At 40.6% G+C, this 25,255-nt stretch overlaps 1 non-coding gene across 1 annotated transcript; it reads right to left on the bottom strand.

Annotated features, from left to right (window-relative positions):
* Nucleotides 1-691: 691 nt before the first annotated feature.
* Nucleotides 692-798, bottom strand: LOC130741588 (small nucleolar RNA R71). Its single transcript, XR_009020478.1, has one exon. It is a non-coding gene; the product is annotated as a small nucleolar RNA R71 (small nucleolar RNA).
* Between the last annotated feature and the right edge of the window lie 24,457 nt (nucleotides 799-25,255).

Genomic DNA, 25,255 nt, shown 5'->3' with positions numbered 1-25,255 from the left:
TCTTAAAGTGAATTTGCAATCTAATTCCCTGTGGTTCGATAATTTAAAACCCGGAGGGATTCCGTACACTTGCGGATTGACCAACAAGTTTTTGGCGCCGTTGCCGGGGAATTGTTTTGCGATTTTTGGTTTAAGTTTTAAGTTTTAACTTGTCTAGAATTGGTGCTACTAATCTTTCTCTGTTGAGTGTCTTACGCAGGTTGCTTTCAAAAGAGGCACCACCATGGGTGGCCGCATGACCGAGGAGGAGATGCAAGCCCACATTGAGGCAAGGATCCAAGAGGGTATCACCCTCCGCTTGCGTGAACAAGAAGTTGAGAATGCCAACCAAACTCTTCGGGAACTAACTTCGGGGTCCATGAGCTTTGACTATCCCGGAAGTATTGTTATTCCCGAAGGAGTGGGGAACTTTGAATTAAGACCGGCATTCATCAACATGGTGAGCCAAAGCCAATATGGTGGAGGTTCCTCGGAAGATCCTCATGCTCACATGGAGAAGTTCATCCGGAATTGCAACACTTATCGGGTGGTGAATGTTTCTTCAGAAGCAATCCGGTTGAGCCTATTTCCCTTCTCTTTAAAGGACGCAGCAGAGGATTGGCTGAACTCACAACCTCAAGGGAGTCTCACTACTTGGGAAGACCTTGCAGAAAAATTCACAACGAGGTTCTTCCCAAGGTCCCTCTTGAGGAAATTGAAAAATGACATCATGACGTTCACACAATCCTCAGATGAAAATCTTTATGAGGCTTGGGAGCATTTCAAGAAGCTTTTGAGGAAATGTCCTCAACACAATCTCACCCAAGCGGAATGTGTGGCGAAGTTCTATGATGGGTTACTATATTCATCACGGTTTGGTTTGGACGCGGCTTCAAGTGGGGAGTTCGATGCTCTTCCCCCACAAGCGGGGTATGACTTGATAGAGAAAATGGCAATGAGGGTCATGAACTCCGAGAATGAACGCCAAATCTGAAGAAGTTCTTTTGAAGTGGAATCTTATGATAAGCTCATAGCCTCCAACAAGCAACTCTCCGAGGAAGTAGCGGAAATGCGGAAACATATTCAGGATGCCAAGTCAATTGGAGCGAGAGTAACTAGTTTGGAGTGCAAATTTTGTGGTGAATCTCATGATTGTAACCAGTGTACTGTCAATGATGATGGTGGCAAGGTCAGAACATTGACTCAAGGAGGAAAATCTCCAACCTCAGAACAAGGGCCTCTTGTCCAGCCACAAATTATTGTAAAGACGGTTGGCAAGAAGAGTCTTGAGGAGCTGATTGAGAGATTCATTGATCATACATCGAGCAATTACAAGAGCCACGATTTGGCTATCAAGAGCTTGGAGAGTCAATTGGGACAGCTAGCAAAACAAATGTCCGAGAATCACCAAGGTAAGTTTTCTTCCGAAACTTTAACTTTTACTGAGCAAGAAAATACTGCTGTGGTTTCTACTAGGAGTGGAAGAGTGTTACATGGGACAGAGGAAAAAATTGAGGGAGAGAAAAATAAGGAAGCTGAGGTAGAAAAAGATGAGGGTGTTATGGAGGAAAGAGTTAGAGAGCCTACTAGGACTAGAGTTGTAAATACTCATACTCCTGAACTCCGCAAGATTCCATTTCCCAAGGCTTTGGTGAAGAAAAATTTGGATAAACAATTTTCTAAGTTCTTAGAGGTTTTTAAGAAGCTTCATATTAACATTCCTTTCTCCGAAGCCTTGGAGCAAATGCCAATCTATGCTAAGTTCATGAAAGATATCCTCAGTAAGAGAAGGAAGTTGAGTGAGGTCGATGAAACTATCTTGATGACCGAAGAGTGTAGTGCCATTTTGCAAAGGAAGATGCCTAAAAAGAGGAGAGATCCCGGGAGTTTTACTATTCCGGTGGAGATAGAGGGGTTAACTATGGTAGAAGCCTTGTGTGACCTAGGAGCGAGTATCAACTTGATGCCGCTTAGTATGTTTAAGAGGTTGAACTTAGGAGAGGTTACCCCGACTATGATTTCTTTACAAATGGCGGATAGGTCCTTAAAAACCCCCTACGGGATCATTGAAGATGTTGTGGTTAAGGTGGATAAGTTTGTCTTCCCAGTGGATTTTGTCATTTTAGACATGGAAGAGGACTCTAAAGTTCCTCTCATATTGGGGAGACCATTCTTAGCCACTGGTGAGGCTGAGATTAAAGTGGCTAAGGGAACTCTAACTTTGAAAGTAGGTGAAGATGAGGTCCTCTTCAATATTTTTGACTCTTTAAAACACCGAGCGGATGAGGAAGTTTTCCGATGTGAAGTAGTGGATGAGCTCGTGTGTGAAGAGTTTGTTAGGATATCTATTAAGGACCCCTTGGAAACAACAATCATGGAGGGGTTAGAGATAGAGGACCAAAATCTTGAGAGAGAACTTGATTATTTGTACCTTGAGGTGAATGCTACTCTATCTCAATTAGAATCTGTCTCATCTCTTGCCACTAAAAGCATTTGGAAAGAAGAGTTAACTAGGGATGAGGAGATTCCAATTGAGGAGAAGAGTGAGCTCAAGCCACTCCCTTCCTCTCTCAAGTATGCTTATCTTGAGGAAGGTGAGAATAAACCTGTTATTTTGAATAGTGCTCTCACTCCCTTGGAAGAGGAGAAACTCCTCAGAGTTTTGAGGGATCACAAGTCAGCTTTGGGTTGGACTATTGATGATATCAAAGGTATTAGTCCTGCGATATGCATGCCTAAAATTTTGTTGGAAGAAAATTACAAACCTATAGTCCAACCTCAAAGAAGACTTAACCCTTCCATGAAGGATGTGGTGAGGAAAGAGATAATCAAATTGCTTGATGCAGGTGTGATTTATCCAATTTCGGATAGTGAATGGGTAAGTCCCGTTCAAGTGGTTCCCAAGAAAGGAGGCATCACGGTGGTTGCCAATGAGAACAATGAGTTGATTCCCACTCGTCAAGTGACGAAGTGGAGGGTTTGTATTGACTATCGAAGGCTGAATTTGGTAACTAGAAAGGATCACTTTCCTTTGCCCTTCATAGATCAAATGCTGGATAAGTTGGCTGGGCATCAGTACTACTGTTTTCTTGATGGCTATTCCGGGTACAACCAAATTTGTGTTGCACCGGAGGACCAAGAGAAGACGGCATTCACTTGCCCTTACGGCGTGTTTGCTTATAAGAGAATGCCATTTGGGCTTTGCAATGCCCCAGCTACTTTCCAAAGGTGTATGTTTGCTATTTTCTCTGACTTGATAGAGACTTGCATCGAGATTTTTATGGACGACTTCTCAGTTTTTGGTCCGAATTTTGATGCTTGTCTAGGGAATTTAGCCTTGGTTCTGAAAAGATGTCAAGAGACCAACTTGGTCTTGAATTGGGAGAAATGCCATTTCATGGTTAGGGATGGCATAGTTCTTGGACACAAGGTGTCCGAAAAGGGGATTGAGGTTGATAGAGCTAAGATTGAAGTCATTGAAAAGCTCCCTCCCCCGACTAACATCAAGGGTATTAGGAGTTTCCTCGGGCATGCTGGATTTTATAGGCGGTTTATTAAAGACTTTTCCAAATTAGCTAAGCCTATGACCAACTTGCTTGAGAAGGAAGCACCTTTTACTTTTGATGAGAATTGTTTGAAAGCTTTTGAGTCTATTAAAGAGAGTTTGGTGACAGCCCCGTTAATTGTTGCTCCGGATTGGTCTCTACCGTTTGAAATCATGTGTGATGCTAGTGATCTAGCTTTAGGGGCTGTCTTGTGTCAAAAGAAAGAGAGAGTTTTGTATGTGATATATTATGCAAGTAGAGTGTTAAATGAGGCCCAAAGGAACTACACTACAACTGAAAAAGAATTGTTGGGTGTAGTCTTTGCGTGTGAAAAGTTTAGGCCTTACATCTTGGGTTTTAAAGTGATTGTTCATACTGACCATGCTGCTTTGAGGCATTTGTTTGCTAAACATGACTCTAAGCCAAGGTTGATTCGATGGGTCTTACTCCTTCAAGAGTTTGACCTTGAGATCATTGACCGGAGAGGCAAGGACAATGGCGTGGCAGACCATTTGTCAAGATTGGAAGGTGGGGCGTGCAGCCCAATACCTATTAAAGAGGAGTTCCCGGATGAGAAACTCCTAGCTGTTTTCACCGAGGAACCCTTACCCTGGTATGTACACTTTGCTAATTTCCGTGTTGCTGGACTTATTCCCCATGACTTGACATGGCAGCAAAAGAAAAAATATATGCATGATGCAAAATCTTACCTCTGGGATGACCCTTTCCTTTTCAAAATTTGTTCTGATGGAGTCATTAGAAGGTGTATCCCAGAAGTTGATTTTGAGAAAATTCTTTGGCATTGCCATGGATCAAGTTATGGTGGACATTTTAGTGGGGAGAGGACCGTTGCTAAGGTTCTCCAAAGTGGTTTCTATTGGCCTACAATGCATAGGGATAGTAGTGCTTTTGTTGAGAGTTGTGATAGATGTCAACGAACTGGTAACATCTCAAGGAGAAATGAGATGCCCCTCAAGAATATTTTGGAAATTGAGTTGTTTGATGTTTGGGGCATCGATTTCATGGGACCTTTCCCACCTTCTTTTGGTTGCCAGTATATTTTATTGGCTGTTGATTATGTTTCCAAGTGGGTTGAAGCCGCTGCACTCTCAACAAATGACTCTAAGGTGGTGGTTGCTTTTCTAAAAAAGAATATTTTTACTAGGTTTGGTGTACCTAGGGCAATTATAAGTGATGGGGGTACCCACTTTTGCAACAGAGCTTTCGAGTTTCTCTTGGAAAAATATGGTGTTAAGCACAAAGTGTCTACCCCCTATCACCCCCAAACTAGTGGGCAAGTTGAGATTTCTAATCGTGAGTTAAAACGTATTCTTGAAAAGGTGGTAGATTCTTCTAGAAAGGATTGGTCAAGGAAACTTGACAATGCTTTATGGGCCTACCGAACCGCTTTTAAAACTCCGATTGGTACCTCTCCTTTCCATTTAGTTTTTGGGAAAGCGTGTCACTTACCTGTGGAATTAGAACACAAGGCATATTGGGCCATAAGGAAATTGAATTTTTATTGGAAAGTTGCTAGCGAGAAGAGACTCTTGCAATTGAATGAGCTTGATGAGTTTCCACTCCGAGCTTACGAGAGTGCTAGCATCTATAAGGAAAAGACGAAGAAGTGGCATGATAGGAAAATTTTGAATAGGGAATTTGTCTCAGGGCAATTGGTGCTGCTCTTCAATTCTAGATTGAGACTCTTCCCTGGGAAACTTAAGTCTAGATGGTCTGGACCCTTTGTGGTCAAGAGGGTGTTTCCTCATGGTGCTGTTGAGGTTGAAAACCCAGAGACCAAGAACACTTTCACCGTGAATGGACAGAGGTTGAAAGTGTACCAAGGTGGTGAGGTGCTGAAGTTGGAAACCATATTTTTCAAACCTCCTTGATAGGGGGGATAGTCTACCTAAGACTATAACAATGGGCTGCTTGGGAGACAACCCAAGTTTTGTTATTTTGCTTGTTTGTTTGTTGCATTTTGCAGGGATTGAGAGCCTAAATTCTAGAGTAGGAGGTGACTCTAAGACCTCCATGGTAATTGGTAAAGAAGGTCAACTCTTTCCCTTAGTTTAGCTCATGCATCTTTTCATATCTTCCTTTTGTAGCTTTTATTTTTCTTTTAATCATGCATTCTTATTTAAGTTTTTGTTTTCGAAGTCTTTTACTTCCCTATACTCGCATGCTTTAGCTATAGTTTTGCTTCCCTACTTGTGCTGGTTTGAAAATGTTTTTTATGAATACTTGTGTTTTGTTTTTGGGGATGAGTGATTGCATGTTTGGGGAAGAGAGGAGGAGACTTCGGTTTTCCGAGTGTTTCTTGAGAAAAGAGTCGAGGTGAGTCCATTAAGGGTCTATCTTTGACCCTTCACCATAAAATGTCCCTGGAGGATCCTGACTCACTTGCAATTCTTGGTTCTGTGTTGATTTCGCTCATAGCATGCTTAGTGATTCTTGCTTTATTCTTGAGACTTGTAGGATTTCTTGAGATTCTGAATTCGTTGTTTGAACATTGTCTTTAGTTGTCCCATTTGAGCCTTATTGGAGAATTTGTTGTAGCCAAGTTTTGGGACAGATGTTTGGTTGGAATATTGGGGAGTGATGGTCCTTGTTGTGTTGTATGGAGCTGGAAAAATGAGAAATAGTCTCTTGCCCCAAAAAGGAAAAAATCAGTGAAAAAGAAAAAGGGGAAAGAAAAAGAACTCCTAACCGAAAGTTGGAGTTGGAAAAAAAAAGAAAAGAGAAAAAAGTTCGAAAAGGTGGGTGCAAGAGACTTGTAAAAAAGTGTGTTGTAAGCTCTGGGGTTATTAGAAGAGGACCACACTCAATGTGCCTGAAAGCCTAGTTTTCCCTTAGGGACCAACCACCATCATGTTTGTTGTTCCTTTGTTGTCATCAATTTTGTTAAAAACAACCTAATGTCCTAGCCGATGTTGTGACATCTGCCTTGGTGAAGGCCAGGACATCCGCCCCTGCTGGCAGGCAAGTGGGTCCCTTATGGTTAGGTTTTATGGCATGTTTTGTGCTTACTTGAAGGACAAGTAACTGATTGTTGGGAGCCAATTGCGGGCTGTTTATTGTTGGAGCAAATCTGTGATTAAAAGATTTGTTTCTATTTTACTTGTTGATCACTCATATCAGATCTTGGAAGATTGTCTACTGATATGAGTTGGATCAAAGTACTCTTCAGCCCAAAGAAACCCTAGCCGTCTCCGCTGAAGTATATATATAGACAAAGACCTGAAGCTTGATGTCGATTGAGAAAATTACCTTGAAGATCAAGTGTTCTTAAGAGTGTAAGTTGTTCTTCGTCTTTGTTAGTTGTGAACTCGTCTTGCTCACTGATTCTATAAAGTGAGACTGAGTTCTGTTTTGTGTTTGAGTGTCAAACAAACCTTGTGTTATTGTTGTTACCAATCACTGTGGCAGTGATTGAGGAAAAGTGAGAGGGGCTCTCATACTTAGGCTGTGGTTCTAAGTAGAATACCACTGGGTAGATTAGGTTAAGAACAATGAACTTGATGTGTTCATGTGTGTCTGTAATACCTAGTTCTTGAGATAGTGGAATTCCTTTTCATTGGGCGAAAGCTAACCAGACGTAGGTGTAGTTTCACCGAACTGGGTTAACAACTTCCTGTGTCTTGTTTCTTTTAGTTGATTGTTGTTTTGTGTTCATGTCTTTCAGTCATATGATGTTCTAATCGATTGTCCCAGCATCGTGCAGGACATTTGTTCTAAGGGATCTAGAATTTCAATTAGCATCAGAGCAGGCACCCTTGTTCTGTGTGGGTGAGCTCCAGGGAGATATTTTCTTGATCTCATGGACAATAAGGAGGGAGGATCGATCAACAGGCCACCAATCTTGGATGGCTCCAATTATGATGACTGGAAGGTTCGAATGATAGCCTTTCTCAAGTCTATTGATATCAAATCTTGGAAGGCTGTTGTCAAAGGCTGGAAGCATCCTGTCAAAGCTCAAGCAGAAGGAAGTACATCTACTCCTGAAGAAAAACCTGAGGATGAATGGACAAGTGCTGAAGAAGAAGCTTCTCTGGAAAACTCAAAAGCAATGAATGCTATCTTCAATGCTGTGGACAAAAACATGTTTAGATTGATTAATACTTGCACTGTTGCCAAAGATGCTTGGGAGATTTTGAAAACAGCACATGAAGGTACAACCAGGGTGAGGATGTCTAGACTCCAGATGCTTACTATTCGTTTTGAGAACTTGACAATGACAGAAGATGAGACTATTTCTGAATATCTCATGCGTGTGCGTGATCTGTCAAATGCTTCATTTGCTCTGGGAGAACCTATGTCAGATGAAAAGCTTGTGAGGAAAATCTTGAGATCTCTAACCAGCAAGTTTGCAATGAAGGTCACTGCGATTGAAGAAGCTCAAGATATCAGCAGTTTGAAAGTGGATGAGCTGATTGGTTCTCTGCAGACTTATGAGTTAAAGTTGGGTGAAAAACCTGAAAAGAAGACCAAAAGCATTGCTTTTGTATCCAACACCACTGAAGGAGATGATGCTGATAGTGAAAGTGAGAATCTATCTGAAGCTCTGACACTTCTTGCTAGAAAATTCAACAGAGCTCTAAGGAAGATAGACAGAAGGACTAGGCCAAATGTCCAGGACATTAAGTCTGACAACTCTAAATCCTACAATTCCCAGCGAAAGGTCAAAGAAGAGGACAAATCAGGCCTAAACAAGGGTGTTCAATGTCATGAATGTGAGGGTTATGGTCTCATTAGATCTGAGTGTGCAACCTACTTGAAGAAACAAAAGAAAGGCATGGTAGTGACATGGTCAGATGAAGATACTGAGGATGAGGAAGAGTTATCTGCCAACAAGGTTAATGCCTTCTCAGGAGCTGTCAATGACTCAGATTCCAGTGGCGATGAAATGACATTTGAGGATTTGGAAGAGACTTACAAACTCCTACATGTTAAATGGAAGGAAACTTGCAAACATCTGAAGGAGCAAGAAGATGAGATGAAACAAGTTAAGACTGAAAATGAAAACCTAAGGGAGACCATTGATAAACTGCAAGATGATTTGGATAAATGGAACTCAAAATTAAAGGATCTTGAAACTGTTGAAAAAGCCAAGCTTCTGTTAACTATAGCTGATCTTCAAGAGAAAGTAGCTACATTGACAGCCAAACTGGAAAATACCTACAAGTCAGTGCGTATGCTGAACAGTGGATCTAATATGCTTGAAGAGATTCTGGAAGAAACAAGCAAGCAAGGAAAGAGTGTTAAAGGCATTGGTTTCAGATACCAGTCTGAGAGTAGAGGAAATCAGAAAGCATCAAGAAAGTTTGTAAGAGCTAAGGAAAACTCTGAGTTTAAATACCCAGAGTACTATCAGAGGTCAAGCCCGATGTCACAACATATGCCTCCACATCGTAGGTTTGGTCACATTAAGCCCTACTGCTTCAAGCTATACGGATATCCTCAGATCCAGAAGGTTCTCAAGACATCTAAGAAAGCTTGGGTACCCAAAGGAGAAGTTTCATGTCTTATAGCACACACATCTTTTAGAGTCTCATCAAGTGAAGACTGGTATTTTGATAGTGGCTGCTCAAAACACATGACTGGGAATAAGGAGTATCTGGAAAATCTCAAGGAATACTCCAGTAAATCAGTCACCTTTGGAGATGGTGCTAAAGGAAAAATCAAAGGCATTGGGAAGTTGGTAAACTCTGGATCTCCTAGTCTGAACAACGTTCTTCTTGTCAAGGGGTTGACAGCAAATCTAATCAGTATAAGTCAGTTGTGTGATCAAGATCTGGATGTGAAGTTTAGCAAGACTGAATGCATGGTTACCACTAGTGATCAAGAGATTGTGATGAGAGGTGTCAGGTCCAAAGACAATTGCTACATGTGGATTCCACAAAAGAAAGCCCAAGTGTCTAGATGTTTGATATCAAAAGTGGATGAGTTGAATCTATGGCACCAACGTTTAGGTCACATCAATCTCAAGAGTATGCAGAAAGTTATCTCTAAAGATGTTGTACGAGGGCTACCAAAATTGAAAATAGATGAAGAAAAGATATGTGGAGAATGCAAGATTGGAAAGCTGACCAAAACATCTCATGCAAAGCTTCAGCATCCAACTACAACAAAAGTCCTTGAACTTCTTCACATGGACTTGATGGGACCCATGCAGGTAGAAAGTCTAGGAGGTAAGAAATATGTTTATGTCTGTGTTGATGATTATTCCAGGTTCACTTGGATTGACTTCATGAAGGAAAAATCAGAAACCTTTGACATATTCAGAAGGCTATGTCTGAAACTTCAAACTGAGAAGAATTGCTCTATAGTAAGAATCAGAAGTGATCATGGAAGAGAGTTTGAGAACTCCAAATTCTCTGACTTCTGTGATTCAGAAGGAATAAGCCATGAATTCTCAGCTCCAATTACACCTCAGCAGAATGGAATTGTTGAAAGGAAAAACAGGACTCTTCAAGAATCCACCAGGGTTATGCTTCATGCAAGGAAGATTTCCAACAAGTTATGGGCCGAAGCCATGAACACAGCCTGTTACATTCACAATAGAGTAACCATTAGAGCTGGAACCACAGTCACTCTATATGAACTCTGGAAAGGAAGGAAGCCAACTGTGAAACACTTTCATATCTTTGGGAGTAAATGTTATATTCTGGCTGATCGTGAACAAAGAAGAAAGCTAGATCCTAAGAGTGATGAAGGAATTTTCATGGGATACTCTACGAACAGCAAAGCTTACAGAGTGTACAATTCCCGAACAAAGGTAATGATGGAATCTGTAAATGTCTCTATTGATGATCAACCAAATGAAAGAGAAGATACTGGTGCAACTGAAGATGATGATGGTCCACATGTCACAGCCGATGTCCCAACTATTGACCTCGACATTGAATCAGAAACCAGTTCTGATGAGCAAGATCACCAGATGACCCCTGCAAATAAAGCTCCATCGATCAGAATTCAAAAGAATCATCCTCAAGAGAATATTATTGGTGACCTCAAAGAAGGAGTTACTACCAGGGCTAGAAGCTACATTGCTCATGAATGTTTTATATCCAAGGTAGAACCCAAGAATGTCAAGGAGGCTCTGACAGATGAATACTGGATAAATGCTATGCAAGAAGAACTTGATCAATTCAGAAGAAATGAAGTATGGGATCTCATTCCTAGGCCTGAGGGAGTAAACATCATAGGAACCAAGTGGATTTTCAAGAACAAGTCAGATGAGAATGGTGTAGTAACTAGAAACAAAGCAAGACTGGTGGCTCAAGGATATACTCAGATTGAAGGAGTAGACTTTGATGAAACCTTTGCTCCAGTGGCTAGGTTGGAATCCATAAGACTTTTGCTTGGTGTTGCCTGTCTTTTGAAGTTCAGATTATTCCAAATGGATGTTAAAAGTGCCTTTCTAAATGGTTATCTGAATGAGGAAGTTTATGTTGAACAGCCAAAGGGATTCACAGATCCATATCATCCTGAACATGTCTACAAACTCAAGAAAGCCTTGTATGGATTAAAACAGGCTCCTAGAGCTTGGTATGAACGCCTTACAGAGTTTCTGGTGAGCAATGGTTATTGCAAGGGAGGAATAGACAAGACATTATTTGTGAAAAATGAAAGAGGAAAACTCATGATTGCACAGATATATGTTGATGATATTGTGTTTGGTGGGATGTCGAACACGATGGTGGAACATTTTGTCCAACAAATGAAGTCAGAGTTTGAGATGAGCTTAGTTGGTGAATTGAACTACTTTCTGGGACTTCAGATCAAACAAATGGAAGACTCAATGTTTATTTCCCAGAGTAAGTATGCTAGGGGCATCGTCAAGAAATTTGGACGTGAAAAATCTGGACATAAAAGGACTCCTGCTGCTACACATATCAAGTTGTCTAAAGACAATCAGGGAGAGGATGTTGATCAAAGCTTATATAGAAGCATGATTGGAAGTTTGTTGTACCTCACTGCTAGCAGACCTGACATTACCTTTGTTGTTGGTGCTTGTGCAAGATATCAAGCTGCTCCAAAGACCAGTCATCTCTTACAAGTGAAAAGAATCATTAAGTACATAAATGGTACTTGTGACTATGGGATTCTTTATACAAATGATACTAATTCTTCTCTTGTAGGGTATTGTGATGCAGATTGGGCAGGGAGTGCTGATGATAGAAAGAGTACATCTGGAGGGTGTTTATTCTTTGGAAACAACTTAATCTCTTGGTTTAGCAAGAAGCAAAACTGCGTGTCTTTATCCACAGCTGAAGCTGAATATATAGCTGCTGGAAGCAGTTGTACTCAGCTTATTTGGATGAAGCTGATGCTCAAGGAATATGAAGTTGAGCAAGATGTCATGATATTGTACTGTGACAATTTGAGTGCTATCAATATTGCCAAGAACCCTATACAACATAGCAGAACCAAACACATAGATATCAGACATCACTTCATCAGGGAATTAGTGGAGGATAAAATTGTTACTTTGGAACATGTCCCCACAGAGAGACAATTGGCTGACATCTTTACCAAACCCTTAGATGCTGCTACATTTGACAAATTAAGAGGAAATCTTGGGATTTGCCTCTTCGAAGAAACATAGCAATTAAAGCCCCTTTTCTGTCTAACGGCTAGTTTCCTCGTAACTACCATTAACTGCCGTTGTGACATCATTGCTTCCTTCTCACTCAACTGCTTTATAATCATCACCAATGGCTTCATCACAATCTCACCACAAGTTGCCAATCTTGCTCTCACAATTTCTGGTTCTCATCACTTACATTTTTCTCAATTTCTTGTATTTATCCGTTTGCTTTACCAGTTCATCATGTTTTCAAGCAAGAAAGAGTCTGTGAAAGGAAAGATAGAAAGAACTGCTGGTGGTGCTAGGGTTATGGGTTTGCACACAAGTTCTTCCACTCAATCTAAGAAGAACTCAAGAACTCCTTCCAAGAAGCACTACAAGTCTCGTGCAACCCCAATGCAAAACCCAGAAGCCCCTGTGCCTGAGGAAGTCTCCAACACTTCTGTCTCTGCAAATGATGAAGACGATGTCGCGACATTATCTGATAAGCCTGCCAAGGAAGTTTCACTCTCAAAGGATTCTTCCTCTTCATCCAAGAGTTCTGATTCCAAGGCTGCAAACTCAATGGATGTTTTGTCAGAGGAATCGATGAAGACCCCTCCTATTGTTCATGATGTCTCTGATGATGAAGTTTCAGAGGATGTGCCTCTGGCGAGTGTTGCTGCCAGAATGCTTAAGCGAAGAAGAGCATCTGTTGAAGAAACCCCTGTTGTCAAGAAGAAGAAAACCAAGATCACTACTGGATCTTCAAAATCAAGGGCAACCGATGCGTCACGGAAAGGCAAGCAGAAAGCTGTGGAATCATCAGGGAAGAAAGCCAAGAAGACTACTGGGAAAAAGCATAAAGTTTCCAGAATTGATTTGGAGACTGAATCAGATGTTGAAGGCGATGTCCTGGACATCACTGCCTCTGAGAAGAAAATGTTCTCTGGTAAGCGTATTCCCTCAGATATTCCTAATGTTCCTCTAGATAATGTGTCTATTCATGCTCCAGAAAATGCCTTCAAATGGAAATATGTCTATCAAAGACGTGTTGCCAAAGAGAGGGAGATTGATTCTGATGTGTTAGCCTACAAAGAGATCATTGCCTTGATTGCAAAAGCAAGGTTGAGGCAGACTGTGATGAACATAGGAAAATGCTATGACAAGCTTGTGAAGGAATTTATTGTCAATCTCTCTGATGATGTTAATAATTCTGCCAGTCCTGAATTCAGGAAAGTGTTTGTCAGGGGTAAGTGTGTGAATTTCTCTCCTGCTATCATCAACCAAACCCTTGGAAGAAGTGTGGTTGAATTTGTTGAAGAAGAACTTTCTCTGGATACGGTTGCTGAGGAATTGACTGCTGGAAGAGTAAAGAAGTGGCCTGCTAAGAAGCTTCTTTCAACTGGGGTTCTGAGTGTGAAGTATGCTATTTTGAATAGGATTGGAGTGGTGAATTGGGTTCCCTCTAACCATACTTCTGCTGTTTCTGCTCTTCTTGCCAAGCTTCTCTATCGCATTGGGACTGAAATTGCTTATGACTTTGGCAACTTTGTGTTTTCCCAAACCTTGAAGCATGCAGAGACATGTGCTGTGACACTCCCCATCTCTTTTCCTTCTTTACTGACTGCTATCATTCTGAAACAACATCCTAATATCCTCACTGTTGATGATGTTCCTGTGCCCAAAGGCCCTCCCATCACCTTGGACCAACGGTTGTTCCTGGACCCTCATGTCCTGGACATTGATCTGCCATCCAGTAGGACATCTGTTCCTGCCTCTATGTCTGCCTCAGGCACTCACAGTGTCATTGCTGAACTTGAGGCCATTTCCAAGGAACTTCAAGAGACGATCAGGATTGCTGCTGCTAGGAAGATTAAGGTGGATGCTCTCATTCAAACTCTCCAGGGGGAAGCTGGTCAAGAGGGTGAGCATGCAGCTGATGCTGAGAAGGAAGGATCTGCAGAAAATGATGAGGAACACTCCTTTTCTTCTGGTGTTTAGTGCATCTCCTAGTTGATTTTTAGTTGGCCTTGGTTAAATTCTTTCCACCTTTGCCAAATTTGTGCTAAAAAGGGGGAGTAGTAGTGTGTTGTAGTTTGTTTTTTTTTTTGAAGACTTGGTATTCTGGTTATGTTATGTAATAAGTATGCAGCTTTGTCAAGACAAGTTCAGGAGTTCTTTTTGTTAAGTGCTTCAAGCTAGCTTCTGTTCAAGTGTTACCAAGTGTGGTTGTTTTAGTTTGTACTGCTATGCATATGGGTTCTATATACTTTAGGCAGTGTTTATTTGGATGCATCTTTTGAGGGGGAGTTCCTCCGTGTTTTGGCTGTTGTGGATGCATTGGTTTGAGGGGGAGTATTTCTGCTGCTGACTCTGATGATTTTGAAATTTTTTGCCCTCTCTGGTAGTGAAGTTGTTTTTAGACAAAATTTGACAAAGGGGGAGATTGTTGTTCCTTTGTTGTCATCAATTTTGTTAAAAACAACCTGATGTCCTAGCCGATGTTGTGACATCTGCCTTGGTGAAGGCCAGGACATCCGCCCCTGCTGGCAGGCAAGTGGGTCCCTTATGGTTAGGTTTTATGGTATGTTTTGTGCTTACTTGAAGGACAAGTAACTGATTGTTGGGAGCCAATTGCGGGCTGTTTATTGTTGGAGCAAATCTGTGATTAAAAGATTTGTTTCTATTTTACTTGTTGATCACTCATATCAGATCTTGGAAGATTGTCTACTGATATGAGTTGGATCAAAGTACTCTTCAGCCCAAAGAAACCCTAGCCGTCTCCGCTGAAGTATATATATAGACAAAGACCTGAAGCTTGATGTCGATTGAGAGAATTACCTTGAAGATCAAGTGTTCTTAAGAGTGTAAGTTGTTCTTTGTCTTTGTTAGTTGTGAACTCGTCTTGCTCACTGATTCTATAAAGTGAGACTGAGTTCTATTTTGTGTTTGAGTGTCAAACAAACCTTGTGTTATTGTTGTTACCAATCACTGTGGCAGTGATTGAGGAAAAGTGAGAGGGGCTCTCATACTTAGGCTGTGGTTCTAAGTAGAATACCACTGGGTAGATTAGGTTAAGAACAATGAACTTGATGTGTTCATGTGTGTCTGTAATACCTAGTTCTTGAGATAGTGGAATTCCTTTTCATTGGGCGAAAGCTAACCAGACGTAGGTGTAGTTTCACCGAACTGGGTTAACAACTTCCTGTGTCTTGTTTCTTTTAGTTGATTGTTGTTTTGTGTTCATGTCTTTCAGTCATATGATGTTCTAATCGATTGTCCCAGCATCGTGCAGGACATTTGTTCTAAGGGATCTAGAATTTCAATGTTTTTCCTAGCCAATGTTTCAACCCTTTTGGAAGTCTCTTTGAATATTTGCATGCTTAATCTTTGTTGCTATTGAGTGAATGATGTTCAGGACCTATGAACTTGCTTGTGTGCTCAGTGCACTAAATTAACATCTCATCCTAGGATTTTTAGTTCTATATGTTTCTCATGAATGGACTCTACACTCTTCTCTTTTCAAAAGATGCATGAAGTAGGTTGTTGGGTCTTTCTCTTGGAACCAGCTGTGATTACTTTGTCCCCCTGTTTTTGTGAGGTATTCCTTGTTGAGAGCACTGGTGTGGGAGCATTTCTTGCGCTTGAGGGCAAGCGAGTGTTATTTACGCTCGAGGACGAGCTGTCGTTGAGTATAGTGGTGTGATGACCCTATTTTAGTAGTGTTTTTAGGGTCATTTCTTTGTGTGTTTTGAGTCTTTTTGTTGAGTATCATGTAGTGTTTCATGCATTCTCATGCATTTTTATATTTTCTTTAGTCCTTATTTGGCTTTGGTAATTTAGTAGTTTTATAGGGAGTTTTCTTGCATTTTGAGTAAAGTTTAGGACTTGCATGGTTTTATTGTGTTAATTGAAGGATCTCATGTGCTAATAAGCTCTTTGAGCTTCTAGAATTTTCCTTGGCTTGTTGGATAAGTTTCAGATCAGGAACTGAAGAAGGAAGAAGGCCAATAAGCATGGAATTGATGGAAAACTTAAAGAGGATTGAAAAGAGGAGTTTCAGAAGCCAAAAAGCCCTTTTCAAGCGAGCTCAAGCGCCTAGGCGCTAGGGGATGGGCGCCTAGGCGCCAATTTGTCCAGAGAGCATGTTTTTTAAGTGCAATTGGCGCTCAGGCGCTCTGAATTGGCGCCTGAGCGCCCAGACTCTACCTGTTAGCCTTTAAATAGGTTTTTTGCCATTTCTTTTGTAACTTTTGTCATTTCTATACATTCCTAAATAAGTTAGAAGTAGGGTTAGGCTCTGGAGCTTGAGGAGAAGCATTCTCCAAGTCCAAGTTCCAGGTTTTATCCTTCTTTTCTTGTATGGATTCTATAGCCATGCTTGGCTAAAAACCCCTTTTGCTTTGGGTTCTTTGTAAGACTTTGAATGTTTTAGCTTTCAATCCATTTGTATTCATGATGTTCTGAGTAAGCCCTTGAATCTCACTTCTATGATTTATCTTCCAAGCTTGAATGCATGCTAGCTTTTTACTTTTCTGTAATCATAACGATAGTTTGTTATAGAATTGGGACTTGTTGTGAGATTACTCCTTCTATACTTGCTGCTAGGAATAGAGGAAGGGTTGGGGTTTGTTGGCCTGATTTGTATGCTTAGTGCTTCTAGCAAATGTTTAGGTTATCAAGGAATTGAACCTATCTTTTGATTAGGAAGGGTTTTCTTTGCGAGGCATCGAAAGATAACTAACTAGGCTAGAACATCAAGGAGAGACTCCGGATTGATTGAATAGAAAGGTTTGCTAAAACTGAATTAGTTGAACAAGAACCCAAGGCAATTTCATCTCTGTTTTCAATCGCTTTATTACGTGATTACTTTTCTTTTACAAACTCAAGAAACAACCAGCTTTTAAAACTGAATTTTACTTGCTTTTCAACCTCGAACTTGAATCTTAAACTGAATTTGCAATCTAATTCCCTGTGGTTCGATAATTTAAAACCCGGAGGGATTCCGTACACTTGCGGATTGACCAACATCCCCACCTAATAAGGCTGGAGGGGCCGCACATGCCCTTACGGGAAATATTGGTGCGAACAAAAGCCTCGGTAAAATACCGAGCGAAAGTCCTAGTTACACGAAGCACACTCGAAAAATTACTCACGCAAAACTGGGAGGCTAGCACTGAAAACACGTGCTAAACGGCGATGAACAATAGGTGAAGATAAGTAGCGGGCCGCCCGCCTCGCCCGCTTAACTATCTTTTGCTCATTTAATTATTCATTTATTCCTTTATTTATTTGTTTATATCGGGGCGATTTACTAACTCGATTATTTGTTTGCTCGTATGTTCATAATGGTGCACGTCAAGATAATTCAGGAAACAAAACTTTTATTCAAATACATGACTTAAACTCCAACATTCTCCTACATTCTTTGCGCTGCTCTGTTCTCTCAAACTCCAACCGGTATTGTCTGTACTCTAAGTTGCAGAGTTTTCGGCTCAACTCCTGCTTCTCAGGACCTTCTTCCACCGTCTCAAGAGCTGTTGTCACCGTTTCTTTCTCCTCTAGCAGATCCAGCTCCCGCCGGCAGAGCTCTTGAATCTCCTCCACTGTAACACCCCGATTTTGGGGTGCCACGGTAGTAACATGTTAAAGTAAATATGCCATATTTTCAAAAAAGGGGTTTATAAATGTGAGTATTTTTTTTCATTTCCCAAGTGTTTTCCAAAATATGCAATGCATACTCCCAACTGTAAATAATTTACATCTGGCCTTGACTAAGGCACAACATAAAAGACAAGACAAATAAAATAAGATCCAATAACGGACCCACTATGCAATGACTCCATAGATCCGATATACTCCCTATGATTTCCACACTGGGTAACCATAGGAAAGCAATGCACCGGAACCTACCCAAAACCTCAAATACAAATCATAAAATGATCCTACAAGCTTAAACCAATAACGGTAAGCTATTCTACCCAAAGGCTCTAGCCTCACACCTAACTATATTCTTCGAGTCTTCTATCGCTCTTCCACATGGAGTAGCATCTGCTCACATCGCCAGCTTTCGTCGTCTGGCAGCAGGCCGATCGCCCAAACACAAACATACAAACAAAGCCAAGGCGTTAGGGACAACTTACGGAATAGAGTAAATATACAAACAACATGTGATGAGGGGTATATATATATATATGTATATGTTCATATATATTCCTAGCATGTTATCGGCTCTAACAATAATTCAATAGGCAAACAGCACACGATTCCAGTTAGGGTGCATGTATGCATGAAATGCAATTCAATGATCCGGATAGTTGTTTGGGATGGGCACCATCGAGGCTGTCCTAACACCGGCCGAGTGTCGAAAACTCTGCTCGAGTGTCGCTTACAACCCATGCATAGTCGGATCAGTTCTAACCACCCAAGGTTGAACCACTCTGCCCGCTATGCCGAAGATACACTCTAGGTGTTCTTCGATGAAGGCCGTCCCAACCTTCGTGAAGCCGACCGAAGTCGTCCCAACTTCACTGAGGCCCGATCTTTCGGTCGTCCCAACCTCGAATGTAAGCATGATGCAATATGGTTAGCCAAACATTGAATCGTCCTCACAACGCAAGTGTTTAGCTTTAATCTCAATTTCAAAACTCAAGGGTTTAGTGTCGACCCTACGACATAAACTCCAACAACAAGAGTACCAAAGTACTCGGTGACTTCCTCTTGTCACCGTGGATCACCCCCGTGGCGTCCACCAAATTATTCAAGAAGTGCAAGGAAGCACTTATTTCCCTTACTAGTCATGTTGACTCATCCACTTGACGGTCAAGCAAACGACTCAACGAGTGAGAAGGGTACTACCCACGCTCAGTTTTGCTCAAATCATGGCTTGTCGACTTATTCCCGTATTTCACAATCATTTCCATTTCCTAAGTTTCCCTAAGGTCATCGTTAATCAATTAAAGCGTTTCAAGTTGAGTTAATTCAATTATGAGGTTTATTGTCAAAATCTAAGTTTCATTAATTATCAAGTTCCATGTTCTAACTAATCAAAGTTTCCCAAATCCCCCAAGCGTAAACCCCGGGAAAAGTCTAAGCGTTTCAAAGAGGGCTAGATCTCAGACCTCAGGTCAGGACCTGCCTAGGGTTATTCTTTCAACCCGAATGATCAAAATGAATCAATTCAAATGTCCCACACTCCGCAATCGCGTCAAGCGCACAATTCAATAACAATATCAATATCTCAAGCTATAAGAAGCAATATAACAATAATTCTGTGCAGAAATCATAAGACAGAAACCAGAAAACGACCGAAGCCTCTCAGAAAACGGAGACACACGTCTCATATAAGTTCACTCGGCCGAAGCCTCCAGAAAACATTTCCCAGTTCAAAGCGATAAACAATATCCAAGCAATATTCAATATCAAGTCATATTCAAGTCGAATTTATCGACGCCTATAACTCAATAACTAGTAAGTAAGTTGCCCTAACCTTAGCCAACTCCCTTACTAAGCTGCAACTCCAATCCAATCACATCTTTATTTTCCCGTGTAGACTCGCTTTATTCCATTGTGTAGCTTCGATGCAAGGTGCTTCCGTTCTTCGTACCTTTCATAAGAATACTTAACGAAATCACTAATCGCGCTACTTACTACTTAATTTTAGAGCTACAACCTCAAGCAAATGACTCGAAGAAAACACAAGTTAAACTGAATTTCCGCAAAGGTTATAAACTATTAGGACCAATCATCGAAATTAAGACAAGTCGTCATAATGACAACAAAACCATAACAATGCTTCAAAATATTTTGACTTAGTAAACTAGCTTTAAAACCAAATATTCATATACTTGTTAAAATAGAAAGAGCAAATAAGGAATACTTACTTATCGAGCCACTTATAACAACTTAAAGTCTCAACTCGCTCTCACAATCTATTCCTCAAGCCAATGTTGTATCATATCAATTCTTATCAAATAATCCATAAACCATAAATAACTTCCAAGACGAACAACTCGTCTTATCTAATGATTATGTACTTATTCAAGACTCATAAGCTCCTTCAAAACAGTCGAATCATTTCTCTTAAACTTAAACTTGTGATATCTCGTTAGACAAAGACCATAGTCTCTTTGAAACTCCACTTTGGTTCTACAAAAATCTCAAACTTATAGATTAGTCCTCAATCTCTAAGAAACAACTTCAAGTCCTCAATTAATCCCTTAATTACTTCTAAGTCCTCAAACTTCCAAAGTTTCAAATCTAGACCTTCTAAAATCAAGTATTTATAGTAAAGCTCATAATTCTTGGAATTCAAGATTCAATCCTAAGTCATATCTTCCAACATCAAGATTGTCATCACAACTTAATCCATTCTAATTAATACCTTTCGAAGTCTAATTACTCACTCGGAAATCCAAACTTAATTGTTCTGTCTCTATCCAATTACGTTATCCCTAAAACATCCATCAACCTAAGGACGTAATATTCAGACCCTTATCCTCTGACACTCAAAAAACGCGTTCAACTGCCAAAACTTTTCGCAATCGCTTTTTAACGAATAAATGTGCGTAAACTCAAACGTTCTTGATTTTCGTAAACGAATACTCCACGTACGTAAGTAAGGTTTAAAAGAGGTTTTCCTACTCCAAACATCGTAGCATAAACTTAAAATAAAATGTTTTCTCAACGTTTTCCATAAACAACGCTTTTCGCTTGAAATAAGTGATTTCGTCAAAACGAACATCGAATGTAAAACGACTTTAGCTAATTTTTAAATACGTCAAATAAACTCCGAAAAATCTAGGCTAAAAAGCATTTTTGGCCCCTGATGTTTCAAGTTTGTGCAAATTCTGCCCCTACTCTATTTTTGTCGACGTTTCTACCCCTCATGTTTTCAAATAGTGCACCGTCTACCCTTCCGTCAGTCAGGCTTTCTTAGGAGAGGTTCCTGAGTGGATTGGAGAGATGAAGAGGAGTATATGAAGTTGATGATGATCAAGGAAATGATATAAATTAAATTTGCTTGATGTATATATCAATTATGTATCTAACTAAGCTGGGTAAATGCATATTTTGTTACTTACAGGTCTTGAGTTTGAATCTCCCATGCCCCCTTTTTTCAATTTCACTTGTAATTTCCACGTGGCAGGTCAGAAAAATATTTAAAAAAAAAGCCAAATCAGCTTATACAGTTAGTTTTTTAATGTTTGACTAACGGAGAGGTAGACGGTGCACTGTTTGAAAACATGAGGGGTAGAAACAACGACAAAAATAGAGTAAGGGTAGAATTTGCACAAACTTGAAACATCAGGGGCTAAAAGTGCTTTTTAGCCAAAAATCTAATATTTTTATCCTGGCTTCATCTACAAGTTTTGTAAATCCTCATAAATTTCAAGTCCAGATTCGAAGTACAAAATTTAGGAAAAATCAAATACTACGACAGTTCGTGAGAAACGGGACAGCTTAACCCGTGCTCACTAAAATGCGTATAACCGGAGTTAGAAAAATCGGAATGACATGAAACCAGCGGAAAACGTTTGCTAACAGAAAAAGCTACAATTTTTATGAATAACACAGTTCCAAAATCTGAACCGAAACACACGAATTTGACAGAACAGCGGCTACTACATCACAGGACAACAACAGCATACACTTCTCCTAATCTAATATCGAACCTTTGCTGATCCAGAGGTAATCAATACATAAACGACATAACTAACTAGAGATTAACCATCTCAAATGCCCTTACATTTTCAAAAACACATTCAGCCCCTACAAGAATTAAAACAATACCCAAAACAGAAAAGTATTTCATCTTCTACCTTAAGCCTCATGGCTAAGGTTCTGAATTTGCATCCTCCTCTCCTCTAACAGCAGCTTTTGCCTTCCTCTGAGGACCATCAATGTGAACAACACTGGCACAGTTCGACCAAGGACTCAGCAAATGGAAAAGAGGATTAGAATTAGGGCTTTTGAAAGGGCAAACCAAAATTGGAAGAAATTAGAATTCCTTACCAAAAATTGACCTTCAATTCGGCCAGAGTAGAGGGAGAGCTCCCTGGTTCTGAGTTCAGTGACTTCTCCGCCGAAGGTTGGCCGGAGGAGACGGTGGTTGACGGCGGCTAGCGGCAGCGATGTCGCCAGAGACAAAAGGAGAGGATGGTCGTGACCTCCTCTTCAAGTGGAGCACGGTGGTGGTGGTCTTATCGTCAACGGAGGTCTAAGGAAGGAGAAACGAGCATTTACAGGTCGGTGACTCGCCGGAAATCGCCTCCGACGGCGGTTCACGGCGGCGCACGGCGGAGCTCGGCGGCGAAACATGAAATTGATCAGGGGGTTTTGTTGCGGACATCAAGGGGAGTCCAACGACGGTGTCGGTTTCTCCAAAAGCTTAGTGGTTCGCCGTAGATCGGAGCTTGAAGGTCGCGGTTTTAGGGTTTTGTGGTGGTGGCTTTGGCGGCGCGTTCATGGCCGTTTGATGGTGATGGAGATGCGGTGGTGTTCGCGACTGGCCAGAGAGAACGAAGGGGAGAGGCGACGGTGGTGGTTCGTTCAAGGTGGTGCGTTCGCGTGAAGGAGAGGGTGTGAAGGCGGTGGTGCTCTTGCTTGCGTGAGGAGGACGCAGTGGTTGGTGGGTGGTGGCGTTTTGCTCAGCCATGGATGAAGGAGAAGAAAAATTGATGATGATGATGTATAAAGGAGAAAGGGTGCTGCAACTCTTAGAGCATCTCCAATGCATAGTTGCTAGTTGGGTTGCTTAAAAACTATTCTGGTGGTTCCAGACTGACACATAGGATTTAAGCAACCCAAGCAAAATTCGCTCCAACCACGGTTGTTTATTTTACTTTTGGTTGGGTCCTACTATACCTCTTATATTTATATTATTTCAAGGTAATGACACTATACAAGTACATGAATGAAAGAGAAAATATAGTTCTTTAGTCAAAAAGTAAGGAGAGAGAAAATAAGCAATCGTTGCTTAAATAAGCAACCGTTGCTTAAATTTAAGCAACCCAACTGCCACATCATTTTGCTCCAGTGGTGCTACAAAATAAGCAACGTTGCTTAAGTGTGCCAACTGGATTTAAGCAACCCCCATTTTCCAACCTTAATTTTTTGTTCCCCCCAAAAGTGGGGGAATTAGGAGGGAAAATAAATTTTGGACTAAAATAACCCTACAGAAATCTAAAAATTCAAATTTTTTATTTTAGGGTTTTCCTTCTTTATTTCACTGTCTTTTATTTCCTTCCTTCTTCATACCAACTAATGGCCCTCTATGGACTCTCTATCCGCTGCCGCCGACAGGGGTGCTGCTATTTGTGTTCTGCGATGGATGCTTTCTCTTGCTGTTAAGTTGTGTTCCGTATTTAAAGTGACATAGTTGGATGTTTTTTCCAAATTATATTCTTCTTGTTGCGACTGTTTACTGTGACAGAGTTTGGATGCTTCTTCAACTCCTTTCCCCTTGCTGTCAAGCTCGTTGCTCTTGAAACAACTTAGCTTAGTTTAGTTTGTTATGGCTTTTATTGCTTTATAGTGTACGATTGTTTTTTCTTCTCTTTTGCATTTTGCTATCTCTTGTACTGGATTATGAATATATATATATATATATATATATATATTTGGTTTTTTTTTAAAAGCTATAAAAGTAATTTTAATTATAAAATCTCTTCTTTCCCCTCATGAACCAAATAAAAATAAGTTATTTTTCCTCCCCTCCCCTCCTATGAACCAAACGTAATAAGTATTAAAATCCCTCCTCTCCCTTCCCCTCCCCTCCCCTCCCCTCTATTAAAATCCCTCCCCTCCCCTCTGTAAGATCAAGGTTTGATCAATGGTTGTGTAACACCCCGATTTCTCGAGTGTTACACAGTAACTAATTAACCAATTTTCGTAAAGAGTTTTCGTCGATTCACTTATTAATCTTCAATTAATGACAAACCTTTCATTTTACGAAAACTCTTGAAACATAACCTTTCCAAAAACACGCGGAAGTAACCAACATCGTAAAACTTTTTAAATAACCAACTGTAAAGAGTACGAATCAAAGGCCTGAATGAAAATAAAGATTACATCAAAACTTGTTCATTCGAATTTAAGCAATAAAATTGTTCGATACCAACACTTCGGAAACTCTCAACCCCAATAGAAAACAAAAGACTCTCAACCCAAACCCTATTCCTTAGCCTCTTCCTCTTCCTCTGAAGTGTAGTCGTCCTCCGGTATTGGCACGTCACGTAGCATCAACTCCCAAGAATGAGTCATCGCCATTATCTTCACGACCATCTACCCCCCCCAAATAAACACATAGCAAACAAGCAGGGTCAGGTCCAACAAAAAGAATGATAATGACAAAATCAACAACAACATATATAATATAAGTACATTATATGTCTTTTATGGGAAAGAGTCAGTTACTAACGGAATCTCACTTCACACAACCCACCAAAACTTCCATGGCCATCTTCGTGCTTCCGCAGAGGCACGGTTATCACGGTGACCGCAGTCAACCAAATCACGTGGAGCCGCAATGATCCACAAAAGTTCACGGTGACCGCAGTCAACCAAATCATGTGAAGCCACACCGGCCCACAAGGTTCACGGGAGACCGCAGTCAACCCAAATAACTCCCTCGCGTGCAAGGTACCATCGTTCTCATGGTCCATAGTCTCACTAGACCTATGACCGTTTTATCACATTTACTTGCAAGCGAGTTATAAATTCATTCTCTTGGTGTTTAAGGCTCTAATGTCAATCCTAGAGTCTTATGAGTTAATATCATATCAGATTACAACGTCAAGAAATAACAGTCACACTAGGAGGAATTACAGCTGGGTGAGCGACCTCCTAAACAAGTCACAACTAAACTTCATGCAAAGCATAGAAATAATCAGGGCCTCCCAAATTCACAAATTATTTACAAATTCCAGAGGCTCAGTTTACAGATATCATCATATAAAAATCTCACAAAGGTCCCTAATCACATGTTACTAACATTTCCGACAATTTCTCAAATTTAGTGTTTTTGGACAACAGGTGCAGCGTGTACTAAAACTGGTCTACAGACCGCAATACTTAGCCACAAAATTCACATGATACATGACTGGAAAGATAATTCGAAACTCTACACTTTTATAGTTTATCACTTTTCCATTTG

The sequence above is a fragment of the Lotus japonicus genome, chromosome 2 (genome assembly GCF_012489685.1).
Source record: "Lotus japonicus ecotype B-129 chromosome 2, LjGifu_v1.2".
Classification (NCBI taxonomy): domain Eukaryota; kingdom Viridiplantae; phylum Streptophyta; class Magnoliopsida; order Fabales; family Fabaceae; genus Lotus; species Lotus japonicus.
The sequence above is the reverse complement of the archived record's forward strand: the minus strand, read 5'-3'. Positions and strand labels throughout refer to the sequence as shown.